This window comes from Petromyzon marinus, chromosome 17 (assembly GCF_048934315.1).
Source record: "Petromyzon marinus isolate PM22_M1 ecotype Great Lakes invasive population chromosome 17, UKy_Petmar_22M1.pri1.0, whole genome shotgun sequence".
In the NCBI taxonomy this organism is placed as follows: Eukaryota; Metazoa; Chordata; class Hyperoartia; order Petromyzontiformes; family Petromyzontidae; genus Petromyzon; species Petromyzon marinus.
In genome coordinates, this window is record NC_133683.1 from 22,843,268 (window position 1) to 22,869,985 (window position 26,718).

A 26,718-nucleotide genomic window follows, 5' to 3' on the forward strand; every position below is an offset into this window, starting at 1 on the left:
CCCCCCCCCCCAATTTATTAGACTGAAGCCGACGCTATTCAGGATTGATTGTGATCCTTGTTCTTGCATTAATTTGTAATGGCGACGAAATATCAGGCAGACGACATTAGGTCATCTGAGATGGATGTTCCGCAAGAAGCTGTTGTTTTGGTGGCTTTTCCAGCTGGCTTTGGGAATCAGTCGTCACACGAAGCCTTTCATCCTCTTTGAAGATCGTTAGCTTTTCGAAATCATTAGCTATTGTGACGCACATTTAGCTGATTTTGTAAGCCTGAAAGTGTTCACAACATGCCGCCAGATGATTGGCACGAAGAAACCCAAGCCGAAACTTGAGTTCAACAACAGGGCAGTTAAATAATTGGCAGCAGCTCGGATCGGCTTTCGTCCAGCAGTGGATGGACCTGGGCTAATGATGATGATGAGCAAGCATTATTAGCTGAACAGGTCACTTCATGCGACCCAAAGGCAAAACGATCAATGTATATAATAATAATGCCTATATAGCAGTGATGAAAGCCAATACGTGTACATGATAGATTACATCACGTTTGTACGGTGCAAGAAGCAGATGAGCGTAAGAGAAGGGAAGTTTCCGGTATGAAATATGACGAGTTGAGAAATGTTCAAGCTTTTGAGAGGACGTCTAATCATCGCAGGATCGTGGAAGATGACAGTGACTTGGAGAGGTCTTCATCCAGCAGGGGATAGATTATTGCTGCTGCCTGATGATATTGGAAGTTTCCATGTTAATCACCAAATATGATTTCACCAATCATCCCCGGTCTCAACCCCTATTCCAGTACCATTTCAATGAGCTACTCCACTCTGCTCTGGATTCTCATCGTTGACGCTCACAAAGACTCGGGGGTGTGAGCGCTTCTCTCGATCACAGGTATGGTCAGTTTGAAACGCAACAGCTTACCCCAGTGCTGTGTGTGTCTGTCCAATGCCAAGCAACATCAATGTCATCACATTCCCTGCCACCAATCCTTTTGTAAACAAGCTGTTTCGTCATTAATTATATAAGCCACGTTTTATGAATTGGATTTAGCAATACTAATCAAGTTTGTATGCATTCTTCATAGACCATATTCCAAATAATTTCACAATGACATCCATGACTGCTATAATGCATGAGCACACTTGTTGTTTTGTAAACAGTTGGAGACTTATGTTGACACGCTACTGTTAACAAACACACGGCGTTGACATATTCATCATTTATTGTTTTATATTTCTGTTGATACCTTGTTACTGTTGGCCACTTTATGTGATTTCTGCTGCACAGAGTTATAATTCACGCTGTTCGGTTATACAAGGTAATTATTTTTTTGATATCTTGATTAACATAGCAATGATATCGATTTAAAGCTTTCGTGACTGCAAGGATTAATCTTCTTTGGTTCTTTCGGTAAAGTCACGTAGAATGAGAATAAAATAATAAAATAAAACAATAAAATTCTCACGACGTTTCGGCCACAACACAAGTGGCCTTCAGGTGTTTGTTCCTTTCACCTGAAGAAGGCCACTTGTGTTGTGGCCGAAACGTCGTGAGAATTGTATTGTTCTATTTTATTATTTTATTCTCATTCTATGTGACTTTACCGAAATAACCAAAGAAGATAGCAATGATAGATACACTTTAAATTGTAAACACTATGTTGTTTTCATACACTATGTTAAGCCTCAGCCCCATGACCAGTGGCTACACAACAATAACAACATCACCATCAATTTGTTTCCGAAATTAATTTTGGCTAAATTCCACTGCTCAGAATTTAAATATAATTGTAACTGTCATGCAACACACGTTCCTCGAATATGCAGAGCAGATGGCAAAGTTCTGCCCTCTACCGTGTTGACCAATGGTGGCTCGTTAAACGGGTCTCAGAGGGAGCTCTGTGATATCTACTTTTTGTGGGCCATTCTTTACTAACACGAAAGGTTGCACTGCTATGCGAGAGATCCAAATGGATTGATGCTGATAGCAAGGTGTGTTATTGTGTTGGGGGAAAATGACAAACAAAAAATTGATATATAAACAGAAATATAAGCAATAAAACACATTGATGTCATCAGTAACAAAGTTTTTCTTGAGCTGCGATTTCATTACTTCAGAATGCATTACAAATTGCATCAATATTAGAAAATTAAATGTAACTAATTGAAAGTAAGTTTATGATGTATCTGACGCGCTTTGCTTCCATTCTTATACCTTGGCCCCTTTGTCTCCTAAGTCTTTTCCACAGCTGATTAAAATCTTGCACTCAACTCCACAAGTGTTTAGGAGAAGAGACAACGCTGGCAAGGCAACCACCAGCTACTCCACCAGCAACCACCAGCTACTCCACCACACACAAGGTCAGAAAACAAACGTACACCAAGAACCAACAGCTCTGCTATGGTGGGACCTTTGTGAATTTCTGCAGTGCATGTGGGTGGCATGTTGAAGTGACGTGAATAATTTACAACGAACTTGTAAACAGCTGGCTTAGGGCTTCATAAATTCTGAGCATTTGACGTCAACATGATGTCACCGCCGATATGTGAAACTCCGTCGAGAATTGTCAAGAGTTCGTGTCCATGCAGGGCCGACCGGCATAAATTCAGAACTTAATTAGCAACGCCAACGTTTATTCCCGCTTTGGGGGGAATTCTTCTTTTAACCACGAAACCAGTCTGACGATGTAGGTGAGAAAGGCTGCTATTTTCTAACCCTGAGAAAACCTTTCCCAATCATTTGTGCGCGCAACCATCAAGCAACTAAAGCACGCCAACACGTTCGCCACTGCGTATGTTGTAATATTGGCCAAATCGGTTTAAGGTGGTTTTGTATGAAAACCCTGAATTACATATACATATATAAAACCCTGTCACGCGATGATTAGCAGGGTGCATGAGGCTGTTTGTTTCCAATTAAGATTACTTAACGTGGAGGGTTACAGAAAGCACAGTGCAGAATCCATGTTTCTCCACCTCGTAGCATTTCTAAAATTTAATATAAATACCCCCCCCCCCCAACTTAGAAGCTAAGGCAACTTAATGAGGCAGACTGACAAGCCTGTGGCGTGGGTATTCGTTGCCCTTCCCTACATCAATGCAAGCGAGCTCATTTTAAACATTCCCCACGTGCAGCCCACTCATAGAATGGATGGGTGACTTGATAAGGTGTAACACAGGCAAAATCGTGGACCAGCTGGACAGTTTGGTGGTTGGCACATGAGATGATGGCACGCAAAGTACTTGTAAGTATCCGCCGGGGAACACGACTCGATGCTGTATTCTACTGGGAGGTTTGAGTCCCACCTCTGGCCAGTAATGGTGTTGAACGTTATCAAAGTGTGCTGACTGCTGCAGAATTAAAAACAACTTCTGTGATGTAATTTCTCGTGAGTAGACCACTGTGTGCAAGAGAATTGACCCACGTTTTATGAAATATATTTTATTATCCACAATGGGTAATTAAAAAGTAATACGTTATACACTTTTGTGAAAGCACTGCTGGATGAAGGCCTTTGTTGGCTGTGGGGTTGTTTGACCATACTTCACGCCGCTTGGTGCGGGTGGGTGAAGTGGTTGTGAGGGGGGAAGGTCCGCCTCAAATGTCACTCGCCGCTCACGTTCAGCTGTGGCCTGGAATTGCAGTCAAGCCACTTGGGTTCACTAACCGCTGCACCACCGTTCCACTCCATTACTAAATACACATGGCAGTCGTCTTTCCTGGGCATCGATTGGGTCATGGATAATAGGAGCATCAAATAACAAGGTCTCTATTAAGGGGAACTTCGTTGTGTATTATGTATAGTCTATGCTTTGGCATAGAAATTGATCTGCTGAGTAGGCTTTTATAACATTAGTATAGAACATTTAATATTAGCTTTAATAATAAAACATATATATTTAGATTGTGTTTTATATTGAGTTCAACTTATTTTAACTGGAACACTTAGCACAGTGCTCTGGAGTGCAGAGGCATCTGGCCATGTGTGCTGTTTTGCTGTGGCTTATATGATCTATATATGAGTGCCACGGTGGCTAGGAGATGTTAATTACCTCTCTCGGTGTACAGGAGGTTGTCGGTTCGATCCCGACCCTGACGCCTGTTGTATATTTGGAGTTTGCGTCTCTCTCCTCATGGTCGCGTGGATTTTTCTCCGGGTCCTCTGGTTTTTCCCTCCACACTTAGAAACATCACGCGTTTAGAGTATGTGGCTGCTATAATTTTTCACGTGATAAACCACTTAATTGGGCTATGATTTGTGGCCAGGTTACTTCTGAAAAATAGCTATATAGCTCAGTGGGCCATACCTGGTGAAATAAAAACGAATTCAGTTTAGTTGTGCAGGCAAACAGGTGCTTGCGAACAACACTCACTCCAACAATAAAATAATTGTGAATATGTTCCTCAATTTTATGTTTTTTTTTTAATTTAATTCTGGCATAGAGTAGTGCACCCCTAGTGTCTGATCATCGCTGCTGAAGAGATTTTGGGCTTTCTGAAAAAAATCCGTGAAGATGGACTTTTTGTCCTTACCCAATGGAGGAGGGGGGCGGGGGGGTCACACTTTCTCACACTCTGCTATGTTGCATTACAGTCCCCCCTCGATTGTGTGTGTCCGATGCTTCAGTTAAACGATTAAGGTGGATTATTACATGCTTGATTGATGCATCGAATAGTGCGTGTAAGAATCAATACGGTTCGGTTTGTATACACTATGGAAATGAATTACTTCACGTATCACCTGCAAGCTACGAAATAGTATTACACTTCTTTACCAGGGAATGTCTCACCGAGTCTCAAAACTCTCGTTGAGGGTACTGCTAATTCCCCCCCCCGCGTCCCGACCATTTCCCAGCCCCCTCTCTCCGCCCACGATGTTCGTTTTCTGTCCCCCCATCCTCCCCTCCCCAATCAAGCTTTCATGTTCTCGCTTGTGGTCCCCACTTGGGTGGGGGCAGAGAGCCCAAATTCCCTCCCCTCCCTCGCTAAGTCCCCGGCACGCCGATATTGGGCTATTACTCGCCGAGTGTCTGTTCTCCCCCCCACCGCCACCTCTTGTTCTGTCACCCGTGCTTAGTACTGGGCTCGTGTTGAGTTGCAATTTAAAAAGGAGGGTACTGCTAAGTTTTCGTAGTCCGGAGAGAGGGGACGGTGGTGGTGGGACTTGCTATGTGTTTCCCAATGAAGTAATTTGCGAGCCATTTATTCAATTTCTGAAAATGTGGACCATGACAGCGGCACACAAACTCTTCTTCCGATGACGACATGGGATCTATACCATCTCTTATACGACGTGGAAGTTGGAGTTAATACGAGCATAGTGTTAACCAGTGCAGCCTACTGGATTTGAACCGTGCACCTCTGCAACAAGCGGGGAACGCACTACAGCTGGTCCATATCACTGCCCCAAAAAGATGCTATCTGTACCACAATGGAAAACAATAGTGGACTCTTCAGTTGAATCGCAACCTCATATTTGGGAAATGTTACGGTTAGCGAGGGGATTGGATTTAGTTACAGTCTGCGTATGTATTGCACGTAAGTACGTGTGGATGCATATATTAATTTATGTATGTGCTGCATTTTTAGATATGTATGTGCGACTGTTTTTAAAGACGGTGACATTTTGAAAATGATTTACCATATTATAACAAAACGTATGCAGATGCAGGACCCCCATAGTTAATCTATCCTGAGTTTTGTAATAGAGACAAAGGGTCGAAGTGAATTTGCAGTATTATAGTCAGTCTTTTATGTATTCTCATTAAATTCACGTCGTGAACAGGACAGAGAATGTGTACTAAAATGCTTTTATATCTGGGCCACGGTTGATGTGTGGATAATGATGATGATATAAAAAACTAAACAAGGAAAGGGAAATGATAAAAAAATTCTACCTTTAATGCACTTAGACACACTTTGACGATAACATTGTTTAAAGTGGTTTAAATATCAGCTATACAGTGTGGTATTACGTAAAATTCCATGACGACTTATTATAGAACATTACATAAAATAAATATTAACATTTCATCCATGGCATTGGGTGCTGCCTTTCAGGATGAACAATGTGGCATTAGTGATGCCCTTCCAGTAATTAGAAATGTCATTGTAATTAAAATAGTAATAATTAGTTTTTGATGTCATTGACTGCAAGCTTGGCAGAGACCAGAGAGCAATATTTTCCACATCTCACTTCTTTCGACAGCAATTGCAATATGAGGTGAAAGTTCATGCGGATGACTTCATCTGTCACCATTTAAACATAATTCTGATTCTAGTTCGGCATTAATCAAATAACAATTGGGCCATGCCAATGTTGAGTGGAGCTTATATTCTAAAAATACTAATACAAAGATCGCCCGCATAGCTTCAACCAGACGATTGGGCAAGTGCTACAACAGCTCCTACTGTTGTTTGTCCGAACCGGAGACAACATGATGGTCACCTTTGCAGTGTGCTGCGCTTCCTTTCCCTCACTCCTCAAACGCCCTCTTTTGAGATGTCACAACAGTTTTCTTTCAGTTTTTCAATTTACATTTATTTGGTATAGCCCTGTGAGCCATTCGGCTCTTGAATCGGGTGCAACCGCAACAAACACAAAAACATGAACAAGAAAACATCTTAAAGTAACTATGTGACTGTGCAAACAGAAAATCCAGGAAAAAACAGCAAAATATTCCTGAAATAGCATTATACACCAACGCTGTGTGCAAAAAAACCAGTGGGATGCAAGTCAAACAACAACCACAAGACAACTTAGATTAAGGCCATCAGTCTAACTCCGTACTACAACAAACAAACATGGCCAAACCAAAAAACTTTTCGACATCACCAAAATAAATCCATAAATGCAATGTAACAGTGACCATAGGAACTGTGACCGAATTTTCAGAATAAACGACAAACAACATGTAACGCCAAACCCTGCAGCCACAGCTGGCTGCATGAGTCACTCCACAACAACAGGAGCATCAGTCGGAATATCAAATTTTTTAATGCACTTTTAAGATCAGCACACTTAATCTAAATATAGATCATACTTTGCAGCGGTCATCCGGAGCGAAACATTTTATTTTATTTTAGGCCACTGAATAGCAGTGGCAGCTAGGGGTGTACAACTCCTCTAGAGCAGTTTTGAGTGAAGATCGCATAGGTAGTGATTCAAGTTGCAGTTTATTGGCAATGGCATTCCAGACCCTGGGGGCATCAATAGCAAAGGCCCTTCCTCCAGTTATTGTATGGCAATAGGGAATGCGAAGCTTCGATTTAAAGCTTTCTTGACTGCAAGGATTCATCTTCTTTGGTTCTTTCGGTAAAGTCACGTAGAATGAGAATAAAATAATAAAATAATAAAATAATAAAAAACACAATAAAATTCTCACGACGTTCCTTTGTTCCTTTCACCTGAAGAAGGCCACTTGTGTTGTGGCCGAAACGTCGTGAGAATTTTATTGTGTAATATTATTTTATTATTTTATTATTTTATTCTCATTCTACGTGACTTTACCGAAAGAACCAAAGAAGATGAATGTGAAGCTGGTAAATGAGCGAAGACCTGGGTCAAATTTGTTCTTTGAAACAGAGAGGAGATCCAGCAGGTAGTCTGCGGATTTTTTAGTAAGTACATCGTGAATAAACACCACGGAGAAGGCTCTGGAGTAGACTATTGTGAATTGACGTTGATGATTATTCAAAGGAAGCCTGTAAAACAGACAGCAGATTGTCAGTAGATTCCCTTTGTTCACGTAACATCCACTCAGTCTCTCTGTTTAAATCGGTTCAGATATTCATAATAAAGGTTTTTGGGTTAGATCGCGTTTATTTATAAATGTGTCATAACCCTCCACCACCCGACACGGCCAATCAGCAAAAAAAAAAGTGTCACGTTGACAAAAGACAAATAATTCACTACTTCAGCCCACCGGTGTGTTGAAGAGTTAATCCACATTTACAGTTTGAGTACGACGTTTCGCTGGTAAATACTTCCAGCATCATCGGGCAATTCGCCAGAATTGCCCGATGATGCTGGAAGTATTTACGGCGAATTGCCCGATGATGCTGGAAGTATTTACCAGCGAAACGTCGTACTCAAACTGTAAATGTGGATTAACTCTTCAACACACCGGTGGGCTGAAGTAGTGAATTATTTGTCTTTTGTCAACGTGACACTTTTTTTTTGCTGATTGGCCGTGTCGGGTGGTGGAGGGTTACGACACATTTATAAATAAACGCGATCTAACCCAAAAACCTTTATTATGAATAATATTGGTCGCGAAAGCCTACGTGTTAAACTCGGTTCAGATAATCACTGATTCTAATAGTGGGGATCGAACTTAGGTCACCAGGCTCATATTGCAGTGTGCTAACAACTGTGCCACAGCTCCCTACTAGAAGGGCAGGCGACATGAAAATTCTTTCAGGTATTAACATGGTCAAAGTGTTAACTACATTGTCTGATATGCAAGAGGTTCATGTGTTCGTTCCCGACCCTGACGCCTGTATATTTGGAGTTTACATGTTCTCCCCGTAGTTGCGTGGATTCTTCTCAGTGTCCTCAGGTTTTTCCCTGCATATTTAGAAATATGCGATTAGAGTAGTTTGGGTGCTATAAATTTCCACATGGTCAGCCACTTCGTTGAGTTATAATTTGTGGCCAGGTCTCCTCTGATCAAGAGCTACATAGCTCAGTGGGCCTTAACTGCTAAAACAAAAAGTTTAGTTTTAGTTTGTAATTGAAGTTGAAAGTCATGGTGTATCCATTCTTAAATCATTATTTGGTGGTGCTCCATTGGTGAACCACATCTAATGGTGTAAATTTCACATTCTTATGGATCGGGGCCAGCTCACACGTCAAAAACGATCAGAGTTGACTTCCGTCACAGTCGCACCCATTTCACTTACCCCAGAGGAGGGGTGGGCTGAGTTGAATACAAGCATGAATTGAACTCGCAACTTTCTCTATTGTGAGTTGATGGTTCTGCCGAAGCACCAATCACCAACAGGTCTAATCATCAATGAAGACTAGTGGTGTAAAATTGAAATAATTCGTTTCATCGCTTGCATATTGGACACTAAACTGTCACAGGATGGGGAGACAAAGCCAGCTTGGATAGTCCGTTAACGGTAATGGGGGCTTTAGTGACCATACTCTGGTGGCAGGGAAATGACAGCTGGGAGCTCAATCACAGCTAACCCTCTCTGTACAACCTGACCAAACACCATGGCGCTAACAATATATTATCAGTCTGCCATTGTTTGACAGGCGTGTATTATCGCAAGATCTTGCAATGAACTCAGTAGAGTAGATGCTTTGTTGAAACAGCTGTGTATGCAGATGCCGCTCTTCCTTTTGTATAACAGGCGTATACCCCGTGCTCCCCCCACGCTCGCCGCCCCCACATCAACCCAGCAACGCACAACGCTAACCAACCCAAGAATCCAGCAGTGTGGTGCATGAGCCAGCTACTGTCTGCCAAGTTGGCTTGAGCTCCTGGCACGAGAGGAAGCCAACTTGAGCCGTTGGGATTAATCCCAGAAAATTAGAAATCACCTGGCATGCTTGGTGAGCACGCTTAATTATCACACGTGCTGTCTCGCTCATTGCCAATCAGGATGGGGGCATATTGCTGGGCACCGTTATTGGATATGATCCATTATGGGTGGTTTAACAAAAAAAATGTTCGGCAATGTAACTTTTTGTCGTGATGTGCGACGCAGTTTATTACTCTGCCATATTTTCGGTTAGATTTCTCAACTATTCAAACAAGACGGACAGAGATGAGGGAAAAAAAGTCTCGCTTCGGTTCCCATGTGTGCCGCTGGACGGGAGGTGATGGGCAGCGCTTGGTGACATCGACAGCGCCATGAGCATCATCAGCCGGGTCACGCTGGGATTGGCTTGTTTAGGGGGGTTTCCAGCCTTCGCATGGGCTAAATTTTGCTTCTATGACATTATGAGATTGCATTGACAAACAGGAAGGAAAGGTTAGCACTGCACTGCGCGGCGATCCAAACTAAGTTCGATTCCCACTCACAGCCAACATCAGTGGTGAATATTTGAACCAGTCCTGGGCCTCCCCTAGGTCGACGCAGCCTTAAATGAGTGCCTGGAACGGTGTGCACTTGTCAGCATCGGGGTGACAAAGGCGACTGTGTGTATCGTTCCGACCTACAGAGGTGATCGCTAACAACACTTGCCCCAACAGTCTGTGTAGGCTCTGTGGGGACTCTTTTTCTATGTGTGTGCTATTGAAAACACCAGCACAGAAACTGTATAGACTGTGCTGAGACATTGCCCTTGCATTAGAACACCAGCACAGATACTATATAGACTCTGCTGAGACATTGCCCTTGCATTAGAACATCAGCACAGAAACTGTATAGACTGTGCTGAGACATTACCCTTGCATTAGAACACCAGCACATAAACTGTATAGACTGTGCTGAGACATTGCCCTTGCATTAGAACACCAGCACAGAAACTGTATAGACTGTGCTGAAACATTGCCCTTGCATTAGAACATCAATTTTAGTTCAGGGCTCAGCAACCAAAGTAACAAGAAGAGGCATTTTTTGAATTCGATAGAAAAGAATCAATATTTCAAGAACCGCAATGCATGTGAATATGAGACGGTGGTCCTTAATACACAAAGTCATGAAGCAGTGCTTAAAGAGCTGCATGCAGGCGCAGGTTGCCGATCCCCCTTCTAGTTAACATCATAGATAAACAACACCCTTTTTATCATTGGGGTGATATTCTCATGTACCTGTAAAGTGTACAAATGTGGATACATTGGTTGTTTTGTGAATGGTTGGTTGTCATCATGAATGACAAATGGCATTACAGTTTTATGAGACTGTTCGTACAAATGGGTTTCTTATATACTTTATTGTCTAACTTTTGCCATCCTATCTCGTAATAATGCGAATCTCTTCACAGGATGCAATTGAAAGGTACTTTATCCAGTATATACTATATCTTTTATTTAGAAAAGATAGAAGCACATTGAATGTGAAAAAATACTTGAAAGAATTCTGTCATTGATTTTCAAATTATCATATAAAACATATCAGGCCTCGTGTCAGTGCACTGCTGAATGAAGTGCCCTCCCACGCTGTGTTGGTCATAGGGGTTATTTGGCCAAACTTCCTGCTGGTTACTGTTGGTTGTTGAAGGGGGGCCCAGGAGAAGTTCATAAATCACTCGCCTTGACCGCGAATAAAACTCAAGTCGCCAAGTTCTTAAATCAGTGTTATACTATTGCCACCACTGCCGTTGCCAAACATATACGCATACAAAAAAATCCAATACGTGTATTATTACTTTAATAACTGCCATTAGCAGAGATTAAGCGTTGCACATCCAGGATATCATGGGTGGTAACTCTGGGTAAATGCACCGTTGATGGTATGCTTCATCACTCTGGGAAGTCTTGTCCAACAATCATTTTATAGCTTTCATCAAAATTCCTTCACGTAAAAAAACACATTTCTGTCCTGACATGTAGTGACATTGCTATAATGACCTGAAATGCCTTGCATCTCTAATGCAATTCATTCTAACATAACATTATTTACCATAGTGTGGAAAAATGTTTTTGGTGACACATCTTGAATATCTCTCCACTCTGTAATCACGAATGACCCTATTCTGCCACTTGTAACAGACTGTAAATTAGATTTTGCATGCCAGCTGTGCATCTGGCGATTTAATTTAAATAAACTGAAACATTTTAATCCATATGGAAATAAATTCTGGAATAAAATTAGCCCAATAAATTAATGAAGCAGTACATGGTTCAAATGTAACATAAAATGTTAAACAGAAATAAATTGAAATTAATATATCAGTGAACAATGGCTATGTATTTTAAATGTTACCGATGAGATTTGCTTTCACATATCCCCATATCGGGGTGGTGCCATGGTGTAACGGTGAGTGCAGTGGACTTGCAATCCAGGAAGTCACCGGTACGATTCGACTTCCCACAGCGGCGGTTGAAACAACGCTTCAGGTTTTTTTTTAAATCCCCCACGCCGCCTCTGTCCACCCGGCAGAGAACCGCCACAGTTAATCGGCAGGTCGCATGTACGAAGGGGTCAATTCTTCGTACTCCCACTGCTTCCAAGGTGTCTGGTCAACGTGGATGAGTAGGCCCAAGTGCCTTCAAATGGGGCTCTCTTTAGCTCCCTCGAGTGCATGCCCTTTTGTGGCGTGAGCAAGTAATTGCAGTGCTGCACTTTGACCATTATATTCTCATTTATAACTTTGGAACATGTATTAGAGTTGAGCAAAATTACTCTGGATGATGAATATTTATTAAAGGGTCTTTGTACAATGAATTCATCACTCATGTACATAATTACAAATTCTTGTTATTAAGTTATCACCAATACACTCAGTAAATTGCAGTGACAAAAATGTATACTTTCAAAATTGGGTGGGTGTCTGCAAACATTTTTTTCAAAATTTCTTCACAGCAGAGGTGTGGCTGATTCAGGAAATCGAAATGCACAATTTATGCAATGTATTCACAATGAATGCATTGGCGATGTCTGGTGTTGGGGATTGCGCAAAAAAGCATCTTGCAAATTACTTTTTGTTGTTTTGAAATGGATTATAATAACAGCCCCATTGGAAGATATTATGCACAGACCTGGAGGATAGGGTTGAAAGGTTTATTTTGTGTTTCCTGAGGTTATTTTGTTTTTATTGACCGACACTTGCCTTTGAAAGTCACCAAATTTTCCAAACTCGCATTTTTTTGCATGCAGTCATTAGCACTGCGAATTATGTTGAAAGAAAAAAATACTCATGAAGAGTCCCCGATATAATTAGTTTATTTCGTTAAGAGTATACTGCAATCAATGAAGTCATTGTGTTTTCTATAATTTTGGCTGCTGCAGGATTTTTTTTCCTCGTCGGGTATATTTACTTGCATTCGACGTGGCCCATGCTTGACTCGGCTGACGAATCGCGTGCCTGTTAACTATTCAAGAAAGCTCTCAGTTCTTGTAGAAAGGACATGTGTGGCGATGTTCCCAGTCTGCTCCATTCTAACTGCAAGGACGTCTCACTTATAGCCAGTGTGTGTTTTTGCATGGTAAACTGTTGGACTAGGATACGAATGTGTGAGCAAAATATATGAGCGATGTCTTTCAAAGTTTAATGAAAATTTTCGGGTTTGTAGAGGAGCATATATTGGGCATGGATTGGTATGAAACATTCTCAAGTAATGAAACTTCTCGATGCTTTTTTATTGTACCGCCTGTAATTCGGTACAAATGTCCATTTCAACGTACGTTGCTGTTGCCGTAAGAAGCTCCCAGCATGTGGAGTTGAAACTCCGGACATCATAACCCAAAATGTACAACCGAAAACACATTGGAGAGCCAAACAACATCACCGCTGAAAACCTGCGAAGTCGTAACGTGCCACAGTTGCCCCTGCGGCAGTCCCTGATCTGTCTCTAAGAAAAGCACCCCCGACTTCCACGAAGTGATGTTCAATAAATGACCAATGAGAGATATGATAGGCTTTGTCAGATTAAACAGGCGGTAATTATTAGCAAAGTATATATATACTTTATATATATACTTTGCTTTTACCGCACATTTTTTTAAATCAATGATTTCCCCCCTTACTATATTTAGCTCTGATCTGTATAGTCCATTTGATTACCAAAATGAATACTGTATAGCTATTGCCACTCTCGCTAATATGTCTGGAAAATGAGACGCAGACATTAGAAGGGGGGAAACAGAAACGAAATGTTTCCATTTAAAATAAATGCAGATCCTTTGTAATCATGGTTTATTTAAATATTGATTGTCCTTGAGTGCACAATAACAACCAAACACTCAACAACACCAAAGCTGTTGTGCAGAAAGGGATTACTGACTGCATAGGATGTGGCGGTTGTGCTGAATAGTTTTTACATCAGTGGAGAATGGCAACTGCTCCGTTCGGTTCCTGACGAATGTCCCAGCACGTGGAGCAGAACGTTACACATAATGTCCAACAAAATTGTGACACAACATGAAAATGCATCGTATAGCTATTGGAAGGAAAATGTTTCGACTAAACCCTTGCGTCATTTAAATTCAGGTGGGGTTGTCGCGAACAATTTATTGATTAATCGATTAATATCTCACTATGCATGCATCGAATCGCATGTCTGAAATTATTATTTCAGCCACAAGAGGCCGCTATTGTCATTGCACTTTTGGGAAAAAAAGGATTGCTGAATCGCGACACTTCATCACGTTGCTGGGGAGGTGAATTGTTCCACCCCGAGCTGTTACGGTCCACGCTGGTAGTGGAAGAGTTGCAGTGAAACATCAACGGGGAATGGTAAAGCCGTGAGAGCCAGCAATCGGACATCCTCTCACAATTACCATCGATATTTACCGAAAGAACCAAAGAGTATGGATTCCTGCAGTCACGAAAGCTTCAAATCAAGATTCATGCAATTGTAAAGTGTAAAACAAGCTTTCCGCACATCTGTTGAGTGCGTTACTGGTTTGCGAACCGAGTTGTACAATTACTGTATGTGAGATTCCGTACATGCTGAAAGTTAATGATTGCAACGACAACAAAGAAACATCTGCTCTGGAAAATCAAAGTTTTTTTTGTGTCAACGTCTCCCATACTGTGAGATTGTCGAAACACACCACCCCGTGTGATTGTAGTCACGTGGCATGGCACACGATGCTCGTTGAGAAATTTTACACCCACACATGCACACAATGTGCCTACGTTATGTTTAGTTGTATTTTTTTTAATCCATGAAATATTGAAATGCGCATACTTACGTGGACAATGCATTTTAAGCCTCTATTGTTCTTACTCTTTGGTTCTATTGGGTAAAGTCACGTAGGTGAAAATAAAATAACTCTATTGTTCTTGTTTAGAAATCACAATACGGTATTGCTTTTTTTTCTCTATTTCCATCCGTTAGGTTCACCATACCAACCATCGTTTGCCTTAATGGGACAACCAACTAATCGAACAATCTAGCCGGATGAAGCAACCAGTGCAGAAGTAACAGCCGATGAGTGAAGGTAGGTGCTTTTAATTCAAAGGAAAAAGGGGCAGATGTGGATTCACAAATGGCGAAAAAAGCTATAATCTTGCAAATATCTCTAGTTACAAGAGACCTGGATGGCTCTTTTTATCAGTCCAGTGCAAAATTAAAGCCTCACCCGTGCTGTGTGCATTGTGTGAGTTTATTTGACAATATTTTAATATGCTGGTCTGTGTGGGTTGGTGGTGGGTAGCATAGATGCGTGAGCGCAAGTACAGTCCAGCAATGGATTGTCATGTCCTGCCCTCTGCTGCCCACACAGCAGTGTACCACTCTGTTGCTTATGTATCGTTGTGATTGTTCTTGACGTGGTACATGTGTATGTGGAACTTCTTTCGCACCGCACGTAGCCTCTTTATTGAGGACATTTTCCAGTAAGCCAATGTATACAGGCAGAAGTTAAATTCCTGCATCCATCTGGTAATCTATATCTGCATCACCGAATATTGCCATTTACAGTGCACGCCGCATTAAAGACAAGTGAACATTGCAATCTGTAGTGGCCCCCTCCAGAGGGTACTGTGGGCCACTCTTCTGCGTTGGCCAAACGTCTTTGAGGAGGCGGAGTTCCCGTTTTTCTACTCCACCGAACGCCGCCCTGCCGATCGCATTACTGCTGCGGTGCACCCATTGAGACCGCTGGCTGGCAAGTGGCCCAGGGGATTGAAGAAACCTGCCTGCCCCTACGCCCTCGATCGAGCCCTAACTTTGAGTGTGTATTACATCGAGGTTGTTACACGGGATCTGTTGTTTATTCCCCCTCTTTTTGAAATCTGCTTTGTATTCTGGATTATTCTTTATGACGATACAAAATGACACACATATATATAAACAAAAACATCTTGCCCTCATTGTTGAAACCTTTGCTTCAGGAAATAAAGTCGAAGCGGCTACCTCTGGAGTGCGAGTTCAGTGCCCTGACAGCTACACAGCAGCAACGTCTCCTTGACTGCTCAAATAGATAAACATTATCCTGATTAGAAATGTTACGCGTCATAGTTAGACTCTCTGGTGCGATGCACAAGAGCGTCGAGTAAAATCCGTAGCTCCTCCAAGTGGCTGTCTGGGGGTAACAGTCTGTGCCAGAAGAGTTCTAAATGGCTGTATGATGCTGGATGGAGGGGCCCAGTAATCCTGCACTTTGGGGAAGGGAGAAAACGCCACACACAGGATATGGTGGAGCATGGCTAAATTGCTTCAATTATGCAATTAAACCTTTTTCTTTAATTCCACCATGTGAGGGTAACACACTTACAACTTGAAATATTGTGCATTTATGAAGTAATTAGTTAATGGCCCTTATTTAGTCGTTGTTTATCAACTTATATTGCGTCGTAATGCATCAGAAAGTGTTCCCTCTGCCATCTGTCTGTGTGTATGTTGAACTTATTTCGCATCGTACGTAGCCAGCCGTGCTATTAAGCCGGTTGGGGGCAAGGACAGCAAACTAAACACAAAACGCAGTTCTAAAGAAATGAGTTTTCAATCGAGATTGAATAGTGCATAGCTCCAGTGGCATCGGGAGGAAGAGCATTCTAGAAGGCCGCAGAAGCACATCTGAAGGTGCGCGATGCAGTGACCATCTTTGTTCGATGGCTAGCTAAAAGCCACTGCGAGGATGACCGGAATTCATTCGCTGTATCTGGAAGTCTGAGACAGGTGCCACGTTAATCTGAACGAGTGCAAACGGTCAGCGAGTACATCTGCAATTGATCTAAAAAAAAATGTATTCAGGTACTCATAGCCCCCCTTAACCCCCCTTTCAGAGCACTTCACAACAGAGTAAATACACTTTGCTTACCTCCTCTGCTAACAATTCAACATTAACACTATTCACTTAGAAAGCCTGGCAATTCAACGTTGTGAGCATGCTTTTGTCTTAATAAGCTGTAACAAAAAAAACCTCAACCTATGACCGGCTCATTTGTCCATTTGATAATTATTTGACATGGACATCCATCGTTCAAGACCAGATGCATTTGTCAGTGTGTGTATTTGGCAGACACTACCGTTGGGTGTCTTACAGAGCACCGCATTAGATGTAAGTCTCACTAAAGTATATCTAATCCAGCAGGAGTAAGAGTGGAATTGGCTTTACTTTGCGTTTCCAGGTGGTGTTCTATGCTGGGTGCTGTTGAACTTACGTCCCTTTTTTCTTAGAATATTTCCATTCTATGAAATGTTTTTTTTTAGTTTCGAGTGACTACCTCACTGGAACAATGTCTTGGTTGGCATGACAAATGATGTACCTATATTACAGGAACCATATGTGACTGTTACTCCTGCTTGATTTTAAAGCAATCATTCCAAACACTTATGCATAAAGATGGACCAGCATCCGAGTGTAGGACCCTCCTGAAATGAGTCTTGACAATCGGTGAACTCTTTGGTAAATCATTGGTATTAAGAGTACACATGATAGCACCATTGGTCAGGAAAAAAAAAAGTTCTTGTAATAATGATGATGTCGACGATGACGATAAAACACATTCACAACTTCTTGTGCCAAATGCGGACGAAACAACAACACTTAATATCTCATCACATTTTAAATGAATAGACGTTCCAGGCAATGGGCCTTATTGAGAGCAAAGAGCTATTATTCAGGCCCCTGGGGGTCCATTCATAATCAGCAAAAAATAGCACTGTGCTCATAAGTAAACTAAAAGTTGCATGTAAATATATGTTAATATCACTTAATATCAGCTCCAGAAAATCAACATGAAGATAAATGTGTTTGGTGCCGAGCATGCATCTTTGTAGTGACCCTGAACTGTCACCAGGACCGCATTATAAATGAGATGGTATGCCGTACTTTAATTAGGCTCGCTAAACAAACCCGCCTCGTAGATTTTAACCATTAACACCATCCGTGCCGGGGTTTCCATGCTAATTTATGAGTGCGCAACCCTCATATTCGGTGAGGCGACCCTTGATATGATGTGTCGAAGGTTGTCGTGACCCTCATACATTTTGTATGGCTTCATGGTCCCAGAAATATGATGAATGAATGAATAAATAAACGAACAAATTAGCACGGTCATTGCTTGCGGCGATGGGCAGAATAATTCTCGATGGTGACATTTGTCATCAGGTGGTAAAAAAGATAGAATTAGCTATTTTACTTAATAAATTACACAGTGTGCAAGGCGGAGGAGAGGGTGGACTGATTGAAAGGCTGGCTGAAGACCGCTTGTGTTGCGATCGAAACGTCCTGAGTTTTTTGCTTTTATTATTTTCAATAAAATTTTATTGTTTTATTATTTTATTTTAATTTTATTTTCTATCTACGTGACTTTATCGAAAGAACCACGAATATGGTGTTTACACACATTCGCATTTCCGCATGCCTTATAGTCCGTGACATTTATTAGCAAAGGAAAAAAATGATTTTGACTTTGTTTGCACCGCTGTACAATACAGTATAAACCATGATCGTAATTTAATTTATTGTTCACAAAGTTCTTTTAGTTGCCAAACAGTCCATAGTTAGTTTGCTTTTCGTCTCAGTCTTACCAGTCAGCACTTCATAAATCTAATTGATTTCCCACTGCCATTATTATTTGGTGTTTGAAAGTTATTATTGTTTATTGATTTTCTTCAATTACCTAACAGTGTTTGTGCAGCAAAGTGCTCACTGGAATTTTTGATTTGCTCATGTTTAAGCACTTCACCGCTTTGCTGAGCATGCGAGCCCCGGCTAACTCGTGTCCAACGTTAACGCTACGCAACGTACTCGGCAGAAAATGCAGGGTGTTTTTTTAAATAGGCCGCTTTTGTTTTTAATAAGTTCATATGGACCAGAGTGCTAAGTAGGCTTGCCTGTCATGCTATAGTAGTAGCAGCAGTTTATGAGGGGGAAATAAATAAATAAATGGCCAACAACACAAAGCATTCAGTGCTACTTTAGAGTGGCAGGTATTGCGCTGAACCACCGCTAATGAGTTACACGTGAACTATTTTCCGCGTCTCAGCGAGGGCCTGTTTATCGCACAAGGCATTCTTTTTTTCCTGCAAAGAAAACCCCGTCCGCCGTGATGCAGCCGAAGGCCGTAAGGTGTGCGTCATAGAACACGCACATCAAAAGGGGGGGGGGGGGGATATTAAACAATACTTAAACTTGTTTTCAATACGGGCAGTGATATTCAGAAATTCGCAATCGTATAACGGTTGACAAAGAGACGTTGGAAACCTTTCCTGCTGGGCGACACGTGAATGCGGTGGCTGCCATCACCCTTGACAAGTAACACCTTGCTGCTTTGTGTGACTTGTCTTGCGTCCTTTGACTTTTCCGTGTCCGGTGCCTCCTCGCCGGCTCTGGCGAGAGCGTCTGACTACCCACGGACACCTCCCCCCCACCCCCCCACCGAGAGATGTGTAAGAACAAGGTTATTATTTTTTAATTGGGCAGTGATTACGACCAACTTGTAAGGTAAAGTCTAAAATGTCATAGTGTCTGCTTACTCAAGTGATTGTTGGTAGGGGTGTAATGATGCATTTGAGTCGTCAATTACTGTTGGCGATATGTTATCTCCCTCGCCTGGTATGCAGGAGGTCGTGGGTTTGATCCCGACCCTGATGCCTGCTGTGTCTTTGGAGTTTGCATGTTCTCCTCACAGTCGTGTGGATTTTTCTCCAGGTCCTACGGTTTTCCCTCCACATTTGGAAACTTGCGATTCGAGTATTTGGCTGCTACACATTTCCACACGATAAGCCACTTTGTTGACCTATCATTTGTGGCCAGGTTGCTTCTGAAAAAGAGATATGTAGCTCAGTAGGCCTTACCTGCTAAAATACGAAGTTCTGTTTCGTTAGTAATTGGGTTTGTCGGGTGGACAAGGGTGAACGACACAGTTATTTACACGACGACCTAACCCCACAACACAATTATGAATATTGGTAGTGGTCCTCCGTATAAAAGTAAGATTTTTAAATTAAAAAAGAAGAACCAGGCTCAGGGAAGGACTTATCAAACGTGAAGTTAGAGAGGGACTTATTGGCAAAGCAAACGTCCACAGAGACACACAGAGCCAGCCGTGCATTAACTCATAACTACATTTTGAATATGCTTGGTTCTTTCGGTAAAGTCGCGTAGAAGGGAAACAATAAAATAATAAAAATATAAAACAATAAAATTCTCACGACGTTTCGACTGCAACACAAGCAATCATCACATTTTGAATGTTATTTCTTTTTAGAATCTAGAGCAACAATAACAGACAATGACAGCAGCATTTTCCCAAGCAAGGAATCTCTTGACGGGGTTTGAATTTTGGGCTCTCACCAGCAATATCATGCCTGGAATGATTCTAGAATTTACTTGCTTGAACACATGCCGAGGTTAACACGAGTCTTGAAGGCCAAGAGACTAATAATCACTCTATTCTGCTGTGGCGATACAGAACGGGACACAACGACAGTGCGGTGATTTATGCCATAACAATGCCGCAAATCGGTGCACAATGAGCCGCTATGCTCAGGTAGGGGAGTTCTGTGAGCATATGGGCACACATTTGTCACTGCCATCGTCAGTCACGTGTAACAGAGTCGGGATACACCACGTGTTGGGGCAACTCTGCATAGCATGGAGCTCGGTGTGTTCGCTCGTTGCCATGCGACGTGCTGGAGAAACTCTGAAACAATATTATCCCATTACCACTTTGCTGATGAGTGATGACTCTGCCCAGCACCGTGTGATCTCTGCTCTCGGTTTGCTCTGCGGTTTCCTATGCTAGACGGCAGAACCCTGAGCAAGTACGAATATATAATTTGGAGAAAAGTTGTTTGAATTAATAGATATATTCATTACCTTTCAAGTAGAACAGTGCTGAAGACATTGAATGCGACTCGGGAACAATATGTCGCTGACACTCTACATGTATCTGTGTGTATAGTTATATATGTATACAAACAAAAAAATCCCACCTATAGCCTGCACAGACTGTACGGGCGAGTGCTGTTGGCGAGCACCTATGAATGCCAGCCCGGCACCCGAGGGATGAGTGGCCAGCACCACGCCTTTGTTTCCCTTGTGGCAGTGTTAACACACCGCACCAGGTACTCAGCTGAGGCTGAGTTGACCTAGGAGAGGCCTAGGACCGGTTCAGACAATCGCCACTGGTGTTGGCTGTGAACGGGAATCGAACTCGGGTTGCCCACACACATAGACAGTCTATACTCACACACTCACGTATGTTGTAAGCAATGAAGACAAATTGTGCACATGCATGGATCCTGTAACGCTTTCCAACACGCGTTTGTCCTCGGAAGCAATAACGGCAGCACCCATGCCAAGCACAGGAATTCAGTGTATCTGCAGGTCGTTCTGAGCCTACGGGGCTCTGGTAGTGACTCCGACTGGGGTCACTTGCCTTCACCTGCAGGTCCGCGATCCTGAGGCAGATACTTTTATCGCTGACCTGTTCCTCTAAGGTAAGGGCAAACCTTAGACTGATTTCACCAGTTTCCATATGGGTTTGTCTGTGAAAGCAACACAATGTTATACTAAAGTTTTCATATTACTGGAGCACTTTTACGAGGGTTATCATTGCCCCCTTTCCCTGTTACAGACAGACAGATAATGCATAAACGATTTCAACCTTAGTTTAAAAGCATAAAAAACCAAGCCATGGCTTATATTCCGACGTAACAAGCATTGGTCAAATGTAGTAGCGGCACTGAACTTCATTGAATGTACACTGATGCGTATGTGTACAATGTGCATTGGAGTGTATATGTGGCATGCACAGAAATTTTCTTATATCATGAAGCCAGCCTGGCAATGATTGTGAAAACGATTTTTTTCCCAACTTGATGGCCCCTCTGTGGGAATGAAAGCCAATTAGAGCTGGACTTGGCATTGGCCCCAAGTTTGATTTTAATTTTCAGCTTAATTGAGCTGTGCTTCAAAATGTATCCATGTAATCACTTTAAGCAAATACCTTTAACTTTCTAATCTGGGGAGGCATCTTCAGATATACTCCACTGCCATCCATCGCCATGCTTTTCAATTGAATGGTAGAAATTATAATAGTTTCAGCATGGTTCACTGAAGCAGTTACATGTCCGGAGTCTATGATTATCATGTTACTCTTGACTGGTACTGAGTGCTCTGGAATTCCATTCTTGGGGACACTTTGTCGGCATGCAGAACGTTTTGCCCTGTTTTAGCTAAAGCATCTGTACATCTTTACTCTACTCTCATACATTTGGGTCGAGCTGGGATATCTCACTTATATAATTAATCGCTTACGCTTCCAATTATTGGTTGCATTACTCGGCTAATTGAATGACATGCAATAGTTGGGGGAGAAAAACGTCTGAGCTTTCTTCCCGCGTGTGCTGCTGGACGGGAGGTGAGAGACGAAGAGGCTTGGTGACATCACCGGCATCATTAGCTGTGGCATGCTAGTTGTGGCTTGTTAAAACAAAAACATTTGAAAAGTCACTACTGTTGTACCATTATTTTGATTGCTAAATGGACTCTGATTTGGAAACTAAAGGGTTTAACAGCGCTTAGCAAAACTGTGATACAAACTTGATGACTTTAGTTCAATTCCCAATCGCAGCTAACAACAGTGGCAAGCGGTGTCAGAACGTATCTTGGGTCTCTCCTAGATGGACTCAACCTTGAATGGCCGGCGACGTGGCCACGCTCACCGCTTGCTGCAGAAGTTCACGGTTCGAATCCACCGGCCGCCCTGATTATAACTGCGGGTGTAATAGCCGTAGCAATACTACGACGAGCCGTCTGCCTCGCAGTGGACGTTAAAGATCCCCTGACGTCATTCTCAAGAGTAAGGCCATTCATTATGTGCCGGCGTCAGGGTCCAAATTTGCCAAATTCGAAAATTACACTGCAAATTACTCAATTGGATTTACACATAGCATGCAGCGGTCCTGACTGGCAGACTAATTCCCTTTGAGGAGGCTAGGTGCTGAGTCGTGATGTAAAGTGCTCTGAGGCGCCCTGGCGTATGGGGCACTGTATCAAAAACAATGCAAAGGCGACTGGGCGTGGCGACCCTCTCAGGCGCTGCGCTGCCCTGAACTCGCTATAAGGGCACTTTCTCCAACTGCCTATGAAGTGATTTCAGAGAATGTTTGTGTGCTTGAGCATGTGTGTGCACAACTGTGTTCAAAGATAATTCTCAGACGTCACCATTATCACGCTCCTGGACATGCAATCTCTCGCTGTCATTCCAGAGCTCACGGAATGTGGTCTTAGGATATTTATTCCAGAGTAGTTTTTTTATTTAAAATTTCCCAGCTAAATTTGACCTTTAGCCTAGGTCAGTAAACGCTACTTTGAGTAGGTGTCCCTGCATGGCCCTATTATTCAAACACACTTCTAATGTCATTCGGATTTACATTTTTTTCCTAAAAAGTATTCACATGACGCACTTTCACGCAAAAACACGCTCACATTTACAGGCAAGCTGATGAACGTACCAGGCGTTCTCCAACATCTGAACTTCAAAGTGGCGTGATGTTGAATTGTATCAATAATATTAATTGAAAAAAATCTAACAACGATTCAAATACTTTTCCCCCAAAAATATTTGTTTTCACCCATATAATTGGCCTCATTATAACAACCAATGTTAACGAACTAGAGTAGTGAAACGATTGGACAACTTCACAAGCTCGTGCTGCAAATTGACCTCAACCTCACAATGAGCAAAACAAATGTAAATAAATAGCACGTTTGCTCATGAAAATACAATCATTATTTGTGCAAGGACACAACTGCTAAAACGCAGTATATAATACTCACACCAGGGGCATTTGTTGATGGCAGATTGGGGATAGAAACCATTAATTGAAGACACAATCTAGCAAGAGAAGGGAGTGCTTTTGTGAAGCTGAAAGTGATCATTTTTAAAGCAGGATATCAACGTGTGTGAGGCCAAAAGTTTTCGGTCAGTGAGCACTGTCAACTGTGTCATGGATCATCATCAATGACAGAGGAGTGAAACAAATCTGAGAAGGGAAAAGAAGCACACGAGAAATGACACCACGAGGCACGAAGACGATCACGTGGGCCAGGGGACAAATGCAAATCATATTGATGGCCAAGAAGAGTAAGTGGGCTTGCCCAGCAAAGGCTGTCAATTTAACAACAACAAAATAAATTAATAAATTCGTCAATGAGACAAAAAACACATCATCGGTGGCATTTCAGGCACTGGCCCATCTTCATTGCACAAAGAGAGCCCCTTCCTTTTCCTTTTAAGGCCAGAGTGTTATTGACGAATGTGTTGAGATGTGTTCTTGTTTGTACTTGTGCACCACTGCCAATACAGCATCGCCAAATAGTGAGCTCAAGTCAAATTAAGTTGCACTGTTTATTTAATTGCCAGAGTCCAAGGGTGACCACTTAAAGGGACCACGAAGATGGACAAGGCACTCAGCTGTTGATGGAATCGCAGCCAGAGGAGAGAGCATGTCAGAGATGATGGTCACCCTGACGATGGTGCGACCACTGGGGTTTGACGGGCTGTTGTCATTGTAGACCATGGACGTGTTCACAACGTCGGGAGACCTTCATTCAGCAGTGAATGGTGATGATGATGATAACTGGCTTCATGGACAAACTTGCTCTACATATGATAGGTAATCATTTGTGTTAGTTGTTTCATAGCAGTAACTGATTAAGTGAATGAGAGAAGAGCTCAGAAAGATGATGGCATTGCTATCACTGACAGCACTTCATGGCGCACTCGCACATATCCATCCTGCAGAGTCAGCCAGAGGATTACTTCTCACAGTCCCACGACATTATTTTGGCCTTTACTGCAACTTTGGCCTCCGCGGAATCTGATTTTCCAAGAGACCCCTGCAATCCTCCAATAGATTAAATGGTGTCTGCCACCTCCACTCACTCTTGCACACTCTGCTAATGCGAGTGCCACATGTAGACGCTTTAATAGGTATTAGCCAGGGGTATTGGCTTTTGATTCAACCCAAACAAGTACACAGAACAAATACCAGATGTAGGCTGTTCTTCACAATTAATAACAGCTGATCGGCTGACATCTGGCCTGTGTGCTGTCCGCATTTGGGTATCAACTTAAGCTGTTAACTTTGTGAATCGCTTGACGGCGCTCACACACTGTTGCTGTTGCATCCTGGTTATGGTGATTTTTTTGTGTGGATGATCCATTCATTGTACGTTCAACGTGCGGCTGGCGACCTCTCGACAATGTGGCTAAACTGTCAATTTGGAATGTTAGCTTTTGAAACTGGCCATTGCAAGAGTCTGTAATGTTGACGCATGTTTACAAAAATTTTAATAAAGTTTTCATTTGCTTGTTTTGGTAGGTTAGTGATCCATGGGTTATAATCAGACTTGGGAACAGCTGTCATTTTCGCAGGCAACTTTTGGCACTCATGCTGTTGCACATGGATAAATATTTATTTGCTCTTAGCTCCAATTTTACACCATTAAGATCATTAAGGCTAAGGGCTTTAATTGATGTGATCTTTGCAGATAAAAAAAATGTTTGGCTACTGCATTTAAGACGATTCACACACTCTCTTGGAAATGACGTTGAGCCTAAAAGCCTGAGATTTGAAGCCCGAGATTTCAGCAATCTTTGGAAACTATCAATGTCTGCTGATGCTCAACAACTTGGACCGTTTTCTTTATTTCACGTTGGCGGGTGAAAAGCACATGCGCACACAAGTTTGAGTGATCTTTGTGCTCATGAGGACCTTATAATTTGTCCATAAATGTGAGCAAGATTTTTAAGCAGATACTTATTTAAACGGACTTAGGTTAACGTGTTCAGAACTTCAATGCTCACAAAGTGAACAATACATTTCAGGGAATGAAACACCATGAAGGTATGGTGAGACACTTTTACTGAGCAATGGAAGTTGTTCTGAACCGTTATAATAGCAAAGCTACATCAGAAATAAGGGCTCTGCATAGCACTGGGATTTATAACTTTGATATACATATTGCTATAAATATAATAATAACATAATAATAATAACAGCTTCCAGCTCTTTATTAAATCCACTGCTGAATTACTTTAGTTGAACTTTTCCATACCGTACGTAGCCAACCGTGCTAATCGGAGGTGCGGATTAAGACTTCCCCTTTCATTGTTGGTCATTGGTATTGTTTGACCATGCTTCACCACGCTGGGGGAGGCGGGAGTGGGGAGACCTGGGGCCGATTCACACATCACTCCACAATGATGTCAGCCATGGGGCAGGAATCAAACTCAGGTTGTCAGTATTGTGGCGCCATCACTCCACCCCTGCGCTAAGTAATAAATAATAAGAATGCAATTCATAATGCATATTTATTCTCTCACTCACTGAGATGCACAACGTCTGTCTTAAAGGAATGTTTTCCTCCCTATAGGAAAAACTTGTTTATTAGCAATTAATCTGGATGGGGAAATTTGACTTGGCCAAATAATGTTTTGTATTGCTTTGAAATGAGATATGGGCCATGTCACTTTTTCTCGGCAGTACAGTTTGGCCTGGTAGGCTGTGCATCAGATGCAATAAGTGTGCACTTTGGTGGAAAAACAGCGTCATCGTGTGGACCCTGATTGTTGGGGGTCAGGGTTGGATCAAGGAGTCCCTGGAGGGGCAGTGGGAGTTGTACCG

At 42.2% G+C, this 26,718-nt stretch overlaps 1 long non-coding RNA gene across 1 annotated transcript; it reads left to right on the plus strand.

The window, feature by feature from the left end:
* Nucleotides 1-26,292, plus strand: LOC116943139 (uncharacterized). The gene is made up of 3 exons (XR_004402878.2): nt 1-892; nt 2,238-2,361; nt 14,965-26,292. It is a non-coding gene; the product is annotated as an uncharacterized LOC116943139 (long non-coding RNA).
* Nucleotides 26,293-26,718: the final 426 nt, after the last annotated feature.